This window comes from Apostichopus japonicus, chromosome 16 (assembly GCF_037975245.1).
Source record: "Apostichopus japonicus isolate 1M-3 chromosome 16, ASM3797524v1, whole genome shotgun sequence".
Lineage (NCBI taxonomy): Eukaryota > Metazoa > Echinodermata > Holothuroidea > Aspidochirotida > Stichopodidae > Apostichopus > Apostichopus japonicus.
Window position 1 is genome coordinate 29,511,485 of NC_092576.1, and position 10,874 is coordinate 29,522,358.

Sequence of the window (10,874 nt, forward strand, 5' to 3'; positions counted from 1 at the left end):
GTAAACTCAGTAAACACTCTTTCCTGTGTTCATTTGTGGTCATCAGAGGTCAAACATTGAAACCCTTGTAAACATATACACCCTCACAATACATTATGTCAGAGTCATGAAGAAAACTGCCAATGTTAAGTCATCGAAGCCACAATGCATATTTGAATTCTGGTTGTATATATCTATGAGAGTTGGTCAAAAGGTTGAATGACTATAAAGACTTATCAAGGATAAACAGTTCAAAAAGCATTTTCGTATTTGAGTGGTCATTGAGTTGGATGGATACATATAAAAGTGTTATGTTCCAGCCTAACATTACAGGAAAGATTATACCAGGGTTTTTGATTTACAAATCTCTTTGTGTATGATGGCAAAACTTTAATGGTTTATAAACTGACCAAATCCATCTACTCACATGTAAATAGAAATGCAAAATATTAATTTGAATATCAATGGTTATGTCAATATTCCTTAACAAGACCAAGCTAACCAAGGTCTCCTAATTGGCTCTAAAAATTGCTTTACGGTTGTAATTTACTTGTAAGTTGGTACACCTTAGGAAAGTTATTTTTCTTGAATCTGCAGGGGGATGTAGCTCCATTGATTGTGGTGACTGGTGATCTGCTTGGAGAAGCGCTGTACAAGATTGTTGCTGAGGAGATTGAAATCCTAACTACAGATAACCTACTGGATGCATTTGCTGCATTAATGGGTTGGTTTCATGCATTTGACATGGAATATCCACAAGGTGTTCAAGACTTCTACACATTTATTGATGTTTCTGTTCAAATGAAGATACCTACGAGAATGGAAATGTATGGATTAAAATGAAATAGACCCACACCCAGACATTCTTCACTGTGACTGGTGAAGGGGATTATTAGCCTCGAAAATCTGATCGTCCAATGGATACTCGCTTCACCATACAACGCAACCACGACCTTTATTTTTGTTTAATTCTTGTAGTGAAGTGAAATTTTGTTGTATCACCCGTTAAGTATTTACATGTATTATGTAATAGTAAGCGCATGTGCGAGGCGCACTTAGTAACAAAGACAAAGGAGATAAACAATCGCGAGAGTCACGATCACGACGGAGATATTTTTGCACCATTTCTCTATATAAAAAACAGTTCCGTGGTATTTTCATAAAGGTAATTTTTTGTTGTTGTTAGTATTACATTTCTTTCATGATGATTTTAAGAAAAACACTGTTTTGTAAGTTGTAACCCATCTATGATATTCGCGGATAGGGACGTGAGGCGTAGGTCCAAGTTTACACGTGTAAGGAAGCAAGGCCCATACTGACACTAGTGTTATATAATTAAATTAAAGAGCTTTTAACTTTAAACCCCAACAATTAATTTGTTTAGACTCAGTGACCTTAAACAAAATACTTTCTTCCAAACTCACCCAGTAGTCTGGCCTAAGTGGAAAGAAAATTAATCCCATTACTTCCAACAACAATCACCCTTCTCTCGGACATGCTCTCTGACAGAGTTTAGAAAAAAAGTATTAAAAAAAAGCCTAAATTTTTTGGAGGCTGGAAACGGATTTCATTGTAGGCATATCCAAATCTGCCTTATTACGTCTTAAGAGTATTACTGTATCAAAATATTATTCTCAGTGGGAATGTTTTCCCCTCTCCCCCTTGAATACACCCCTGACCGGAACATTGTTTAAGGCAAAAGGGTTAATTTCAGCTAACTTTTGACTTTACAGTGCATGAGCATTGTTGCTTGTATTCAGAGTTTTCTGGAATCACTCATAATAATTAAGTATAAATGAAAAAATACATTTCAAACTGAGATTATTTATGAAATATCAGTTTAAAGTAAATGTTCTCATATTCAGATCTCTGGATTAATAAACAAGAACTGGGTGGGGTATCTATAACCACACAGTTTGATTCACACTTCGATCTTAGTCAAAAATAATGGTCTGCACCCCCCCCCCCCCTTTATTCAATCTAGCCACTCCATTGGGTGTAAGTTAGTGTTCCCATACCCGAAAGAATATAATAAGGCATTTTTTATCCATGTCCTTTCAGTTGCATAATCACACATAGAATGAGAATTTGTTCTGTCATCGATTGTGGGAATGATACCTACCGGTTGGAAAAGTGGAAAGAGGGTTAATGCCCAATCCACGGATGCCATTTTGGAGCTGGACAATGTATTTGCCAACCTCCCTTTGGGTTGTTGACCTTCCCTTCTCTAAAGTCTAAACCTGAACAAAGGCGAAGGTGGATTAAAGCAATGAACAGAAAAGACCCCAAACTGGACAAGAACTGGGAACCTAAGGCTCATGACAGGATTTGTTCAATACATGTTGTAGATGGCCAGTCCACAAAAGAAAACCCAGTCCCAACCCTTCACTTAGGATATAGTTCTGAGTGAGCAACAACCCCTAAAAGACCCCCAACAGAAACAACCCTCACACCAGCTACAAAGAGGAAACGCACTGAAGACAACACTGCTGTAGGCGAACCTTATTAAACCCACTACCTCAGAAAACATTAGCCACGATCACTCTTCCACATACTCTTGTGACTGTCAGCCAGGATGCAGATGTCCAGGATGTGCTAGGAAGGCGGCAAAAATTCAACTTCTACAGCAAAGGGTGAAAGAAGTGGAAGAAGAACTTGTTGCCACCAAGTTCGGAGAAAAGAAGAGGGCTAATCGTAGAAGACAACCTTTTGATGAAACACAACATTGCAATAACATAACACAAGACATACAACACTGCACAGGCTTAATTTCTAGAGATTGTTTAATTATCTTGAACCTCATGCAGTTAAAATGACGTACTGGAAAAGTTCAAAAAAGGGCAGTGTGGAAGGGAAAGTAAGGAATTTTCCGTAAAACCCCCACAAAATCAGGCCCAAAAAGGGCACTTTCATTGAAAAATGAGCTGGTACTTGTTTTAATGCGGCTTCGCGTAGATCTCTCAGTTCAATTTCTATCGATACTTTTTGGTATTAGACCGAGTACAAGCTCTCAAATCATATCCACATGGGTAAAATGTTTGAGCTTCATTTTGAAACCACTTTGATTGTTTGGCCTGATAAAGGGGCAATTAAATCCACTTTGCCAAAATCGTTCAAAGCAGCAGCTAACAAGACCAGATGCATACTTGACTGCACAGAAATATTCATAGAAAGACCCAGTTCTTTATACCTTGAAGACGTAACCTGGTCAGACTACACAAAGCACAACACAATGAAAGTGTTAGTTGGCATTTCTTTCCTATCTGACGCATATGGTGACAGAGCATCTGATGTTTTTATCACCAGGGATAGTGGTTTCCTTAATCTTTTAGATCCAGGGGATGTCATCATGGCTTCGTATTCATGTTGAACGTGCCATAAATCGATTGAAAACATTTAAAATACTGAATGGTGTACTGCAACTTACACTGTTGTCATATGCAGATGATATTTTAATTATATGTGCAGCACTTAGCAATCTACAGCCAGATCTTGTATCTCTTTCTGAATGATTTAACTTTAAAATGTTACAGACTGCTTATCCACTAGGGAGCCTCTGTAATAGAATGTGTAAAAGTAACTTGGCATGACGTTTCCATCCTAGCATGATCTTCTTCAGAGGCTAAACGACAAGTAGCAGTAACAGAAAGGTCCCTTCTGTTCCAGTTACTTGTCATTTAGCCTCATTTAGCCTCTGAAGATCTTGCAAGGATCGAAATGTCAGGCCAGTTTACTTTTACAAAATGAATTAACTGGATGTCATGAATGTACTGAAAGATATATAATGTTCCCAAAATGCTAAAAAATAGAAAGTACCAAAATGATAATGGCAGATCACAGCTTTGCACAGCTTTGCACAGTGCACCATTTACCAACTGGTGTCTGTCTAACATTAACACAAGGCCAATGGAACCAAGAACCACAAGTGTCACAACCCAATGCTATTGTCCTTAATTTGTAATATATTTGTCTCATCAATACACTGTTTGCTGCACAATGAACACAAAAATAATGGTTTTGCTTGTGTCTTCTTTGCGCTGTGTCTTTTTTGTTTCCTGACTTCACTGGGAGGGAGCTTGTGCTTTGCTTCTGACAAGTTTACAGAGCAGGAGTTGGTGAAGGATCAGGATGACATTGTGACAGAGAGTCTCGAATCTTACGGAACACAAGTTCAGGCACTATATACTTAAAAAAAACTCATCTATTTCTGCAACGGCCTCTTCCCACAAACAACAAAAAGTCTCTCCAGATGAAACCCGCGTGGAGTGTAAACCAAAAAATCACACCACTGTCTTGCTGTAGCCTTTAGCTCAGGAAGGTAGTGAGCATGGTTCTTTTCAATTTTGGATGACCGCTTTCATTCATGCAAGCAAGCAAATTTGGCCTAAGAGACTGACTTTCTGTATATGGATGCAAATAAGCAAAACATATGCTTAATTGCTTTACAATATATTAGGTCATGAAATAACCCAAAAAATCCAAAAACATTCAAATCATTTAAATATTAATCATTAAAGAGCACTTTGAATTTCCACGTACTAATTTGCATATTTTATGTTATATAAGGATTTTGAGATGTTTACCTGGTCATACATCACAAGATTAGCATAAAAATAAATGCGATGAAAATTTGATTTATAAATGCTATTTTCAAACACTGATTTGCTCAGATTTAAAAGCTATTCCGATTAACGTTCACATTCTTTGAAGTTCGTGGCAAACATTGATAGCTTCTCATACATAAAGTTGAGAATGCAAACAGTGATAGATGCATGCCCCACCTGACATACTTTGGAACATTTACTGTACCTTTTTTGAAATAACTTGGTCTTGTCCATTCCAAGCCAGAGATTTTCTTTCCCTCAAGGACAGTGGCCACCAGCATTCCTTTATACATATTCCAAGTGCACTGTTTGGATGTGCAAGGAACAGCTGCAGACTGACCCATCATGAAGGCATGGTCCACTTTGAAGTGGACATGGTTGCAAGTTGTACCAAGTCTATGGAAAATAGGAAAAGAAAGGGGAAAACATTAGCAATGAATATAAGAAAAATATTTCTGTAGTTCTCAATTGTAAGTCCATGATTCTCTCGAACAAGTGTTCCTCAAAATTTTGTCAAGAGCATATAAAAAAAGAAGGAACTAGGAGTCAATCATGATCATCACTTTATATTCACTTCTAAACATTTATGGGTACATATAAATTTCTTAATTAAAAAGGATAAACTCAAAACATTTACCCACGGTCAGACCCACGGTCAGACTTGAAGGCATGATGTGTGCCCAGAGGTGATTATAATGATTTATAAATTCTCAGCCACATTGAAGTACATGGGGCATTATTTATACTTGGACATGAAATTGAGGGAGTTAACTAGCAAAGTGGAAGGGTATATGTATCTGTGGGAGTTCTAAAGTCTGTACCTCATTACCAACTCAAAATTCCCTACAATGCTTCAAAAAGAAAAATCCATAAGGGCCTACAGCTCATGACAACGAAGTAATTGGGGGTAACTAACAAGGAGGACACAAATAGTCAATATGTGAATTAATATTGGTCTTCATGAAATATACACTCACCCTGCAATACAGGTGCACTGCGAATTTTTCCTGTCTTCTTCTCCAGGACAACCCAACTCTTATGAGGTATGTTTCTTACATTCTGGGATGGGAGACAATCCGCTTTCAAAAAACAAACTGGTGAGTCCTCTGAAATGTGGTGGTAAAATATCTCCTTCAACCACTTGCTCTCAAAATAGCTGAATGCTTTCCCCTCCTTATAATCAGAAAGAAGTCTATCCTTGAGACTGGTTGGCATAAAGCTACTGGAACTGCTACCTGAAGTTGAACTGGGCCTTATTGGCTGGCTGGGACAAGCTGCATCAACGAGAAGATATTCAGCAATTTCGAAGTAGCTCAATGGCGGCCACAAATGTCTACTATCTTTTTCAGCAAGCCATCCATCTTTCAGTTACGTAAAAGGATCTGGTAAAGGCTTCCCATCCACAACCAAAGATTCACTGTAGAGTTTAGAACGAAGTTTATCTTCTTCGACTTCATCCATTTTTATTCGCACCTTCATTTGCATTGCCGAGTATACAAGTGACTGCAGTTCCCTTTTTCTACTAGTTGTTTTCAACCCTCGAACCCGCAGAAAACCTTTCATAGCTTGAACGCTCCACTGTCAATCTTATGTAAACTCTCCTTGTTCCATTGTGAAAACTTTAAAATAAATATTAGCAATAAAAACGGCAAATTTCGGTCAAAGATCGCTGTAACGTACGCTAGTCGTGTAGTATTATGTATATGTGTACATATGTGTACATGGCAGCGCTTATTGTTTATCTTCCGTGACCTCTGACATTACCAAGCATTCCAGGCGGCGGTGAGATCGCGAAAAGTCTTATTCTTCAGTTCTGTATACGCGGTTGTGATGGCCACCGGCGTCTCTGCAGAGCTCCGGGGTTCGCCCCGTTATCCCTTTCATATTTTGTTAATATTCATTTCTCTGGATCGTTAATTGTCCAGAGATACTCTTATCTGTATTATCTCGAGTCAGTAAGGAGATGTCCCCCTTCTTATAAAGCAGGATGCCTCAGGTTTTGGATGGTTCGGCTTCAGGCTCGAAGCCACTGGTTTTTCCAAGATGGCGGATACGCAAACAACTGAAACCCAATTCAATTAAAAAACAATAAGGGTACAGCATTTAAAAACAATATTATTTACGTCTTAATATCGTACTATTCTGATATAAACACGCTCGCGGATAACAATAACTCTCCACGCTCGCGCACATCGAGGACGCGGACATCGAGAATCCATCTATCGCCAGCCAGCTCGCTATATAGCATACGGGTATAAGGTTTCAGTTGTTTTCCGCATACGTTACTTTCCGCTGAAAACAATTCTTCTGCGGAAAACACCTTTTTTTCACTTTCCTGTATACTATATTTTCCTGCAATTTTGGGATACCAAATTCAGGCAGGATGATTCAAATAACATGAGAAAGTATCAAAGAACGTCAAAAAAGGATGATTAGACTGAGTTCATGTCAGAAAAGTTAAGCTGCTTATAATATAGAAGTGGCTTGGGGGTGTGTAATTAGGGATGATTAAAGAAGTATGAGGCGGTCGGCCGATAAAAGGGCAAAGGGACGCCCGCGTTGTGAAGGATTGACTATCTAATAAAGTATTAAAACTGCGCAATGATCCGCGCAATGATAGTTTCAAGAAAGTTGTAAAAGGCGGTATCTTTGATTTTCGGTGGAAATGGCTGTATAAGTAAGGGCTGTTTTAATAACCGAACATGCATTTTGCACCACCTTTCTTACGAGTTACATCTAAAATCATGGCCGATTTATCCTGTTACAGTTAAATCCCATCTTCTCCATCTTCCTAAATTATTCCATGTGCATAATCAATTCAGTCAGTTATTCTGTTGCTCCCAAAAAAAAACCTTACTTTCCGCTGAAACACCGTTTGTTTCAGCGGAAAGTAACGTGTGCGGAAAATAACGGTACCCATTGAATTGTAGTTTGAAGTGTTTGGCTAGGCTGTACTTTATTGTACATGAGAGGTTGTGTTTTGGACCTTGGTCCTACGGGTTAATAGCGTGTATTGTTTATCGCTATGCGTATTATTATACTGTAGTGTTACAGTACCGGTTAGGTTGGGTTTTACAGAACGTTAACGATGTTTGTTAGCTTAGTTATTGTACCTGTATTTAAGTATTGTACTGCTCGTGGTGTAAAGAGCGTATTTGTATTTTGAACATTATTGTTACTGTTCTTAATTAAAGAGTTGTCTCAGAGATCGTTCTTTAAGCTTAGCCATTCTGGACAGCTATAGAGTGACAATTCTGTAGGAACAGTTTAGGTGAAAATGCCTATAATGAGTTGCAGCTGGCAACTGACCATTACGAAGGTGCCAAAAGTCCTCGCCTGTTGGCAAACGTTTTGTATTATTTATGCAGATTATTTCATAATGTTCGTTTTACATTCTTCTTTATACACTTTATACCTTATTGTACAGTGTTGTAGAAGACTACAAGTATTGTATTCAGTATTGTATTTGTGTGGAAATGTTATTGATATTTCACAGATTGAGTATAGGTGTTCCCGAGATTGAATATAGATTTCCCCCAAGTTAAGACAATAAGCCATTTTAGTTCATTAAGCCATTTCTTGGTATGTTTATTACCATTATGTAAGAGACATTTTTGTAGAGTTTGTAATCAATCGTCAGCCGTTCTTTCAACGCATTTATAACTTATGAGTTCGAAGCGTAGGACCCTAAATCCGGTAATTTCCCCCGCCCTCCGCGGTTCACTTCATTATTACACACAATACTTATCAATCATTTCGTTACACCATACCAAATACGAACTTTATTACACATCATGTACAAGTATAGTAGCACACATAAGGTTTAGTTGTTCGCTATTGCTTTTCTTGGCTGAGAAACAAGCAATCTGAATATTGATTAAAATGTATGAATAATTCAAGACATTCCCCGGTGACATCCCTATGTTCCGACGTTTGTATGTTCCGACAATTGTTTTGGACCAACATTTTTTCGGACCCAATTTTTTTTTGGGGGGGACTTAAGTTTTTTTGGACCGACATTTTTTCGGACCTAATTTGTATTGGGGGTCTCAATTTTTTTTTTGGACGCACCAAATTTTTTTAATGACAAAAAAGGGCCCATAGTTTCTTATGACCCAAATAGTACTTGTCCCATAAGTTTTGGTCCTAAAAATATTGTTGGTCCAAACAAAATTTGGTCTGAAAAAATTTGTCCGAAAACATTTTGCTTCCAAAACAATTTCGGAACAGGTAGCCCCACTTACAGGGCATTGAATTCTTTGAAATCGATGCGAACCAGGTTATGCTCCTTGGCGGGTGTCATGTTCCTGAAGCATTCTGGGCCTGGAGGAGAGGCGTGGGCGGAGGAAAGAGCCCTTTGCAATACGTTCTCCCCTGGGAAGGAAATGTCCATCACATTCATCGAGATGATGAGTCGCTAAGCGACCAAGTGGCACGTACTTGGGAAACATACTTTGGAAGTCTGTCAGACATGAATAGGAAAGGAGAATCTCAAGAAGATAGGAAAGCCAGGGCTATTATGGAAGTTTCAGTACAGTTTATGGGCATTACAAGATGGCGTTGCCTTGGCGCTGTCCTGGTACAGTTCTTCGAAATAAGGGGGTAATGGCTGAGAAGAGGTTAAGTCTTCTTACAAGAAGATTAGCGAGAAAACCTGAACTACGCAAAGGGTTCATTACATAGCCCGACGAACATAACACCACAACGGAAAAGAACAAGTCCGCACCAGAAGAGAACAAATTCGCACCAGAAGAAAAGAAAACAACACCGCACCAGAAGAGCCTGACACCACGCCAGAAGAGAACAAAACTGCACCAGAAGAGAACGACACCTCACCAGAAGAGAATGAAACCGCAACAGAATAGGGTGACGCAACTTCATGTGAAAATTCCCAGAGTAACTTGGTCTGACACTCGCCGAAATTCTTCAACGTGTGGAAAACAGCTATATCTTGACCGGCACTCCTTACAAGAAGCCAAAAAAAGAGGAATTTCCAAGTACAAGTGGTTCAGTAGTCTACAGACAGAAGAAACGTGGGCGTAAGCCTACTACTCAAAATGCTTAACGATCTACTGGATCTAAATCGAAGAGTAACCAAGACCAACTCCGTGTCTCTACTGTCTTGGACGTTTCATGGACAGTTCACATGGGGAAAGAATGGGCCCACCAGGCATGGTCTGGCTTTGAACTGGAGATTTCAAGTGTAGCTATGTCAAGGTTACCTTTATGATACTGTATACCTTCATTTGAAAGCATTTCTGCTTGAAAGTCAAGTTTCATCAGTTGACGATTGATAATTGTGACAGCTACGAATCCTTTGCATTTCCATATTCTCTTGTTTACCATGGTGATGAACTTTTCAGTGATAGGCCACTTCTTCTTTCTGATGTGTATGCTAAGTATAAAGTCACTTATAGTTCACAACTATCATTTGTTTCTCAACCTTTTAGTTTCATCGATCCAGAGCAATCTCCTCCAAAATCCCAACGACATTTTCATCAATCAAAGTTGCTTTTGGGAGTGCCTCACTTTTTCCCACATACCTGGTCAACCTCGTTATGTCATGATGATAAGGAGGACAGGTACAAGTGTTGCTAATATGCTCCATATATTGTTCTTTACACAACATCAAGACCAAGAGAAATTGTCTGTTGATGATTGTTCCAAAGGACAGGATCAATCTTTAGAGCTTACTGATCGTAAAAAGATTCTTTCTTCAGCTAACAAATGTGGCTGCGGATTTCAACAAAAGAATATCTTCAGCAAAGGAAATCATAAACAAAGCTAGAGCTAAAGGCATCAAATTAGACACCTTTATTTTCAGAGAAGAAGCTTTAAGGATTGATCCTGTTGTTTTGAACTTTCTAACAGCTATTTCCCGAGGTTCACATTAGAAGGGCAAGAAGCTGTTAATTCAACCTTTCAGTGGGATCATCATTATGCATGCAACACCCACACTTCAGAAGCTGCTCAGCTAAAGCAAATTTCTAAGGCGCTTTTTTCCTATCTAACTGTCTTTTATTTACTACGAATGAAAAGTGTTACACTAGGTCTGCATGTTTTTCAACCCTTTCAAAATTTGGTGTGTCTGTCTCTAAGAGCACTTTTCTCAGACACCATACAAAGGTGTCAGTGCGTGAAATAAATTCAAAAGTCAACGTTCTCAAGAACAGCTTTTGCATTGACAACATTGACCGTAATTTCACATACTCGTCTCTATAATGCAGTAAGAGTGATCGTGGCTTTCACTTCAGTTGAGCCTCTTCCTCTCTCCACAAGTATCCCAGTGGC

At 38.8% G+C, this 10,874-nt stretch overlaps 1 pseudogene; it reads left to right on the forward strand.

Annotated features, from left to right (window-relative positions):
* The first annotated feature begins 21 nt into the window (after window positions 1–21).
* LOC139981927 (uncharacterized) lies at window positions 22–4,287 on the forward strand (annotated as a pseudogene).
* The last annotated feature ends 6,587 nt before the right edge of the window (window positions 4,288–10,874 follow it).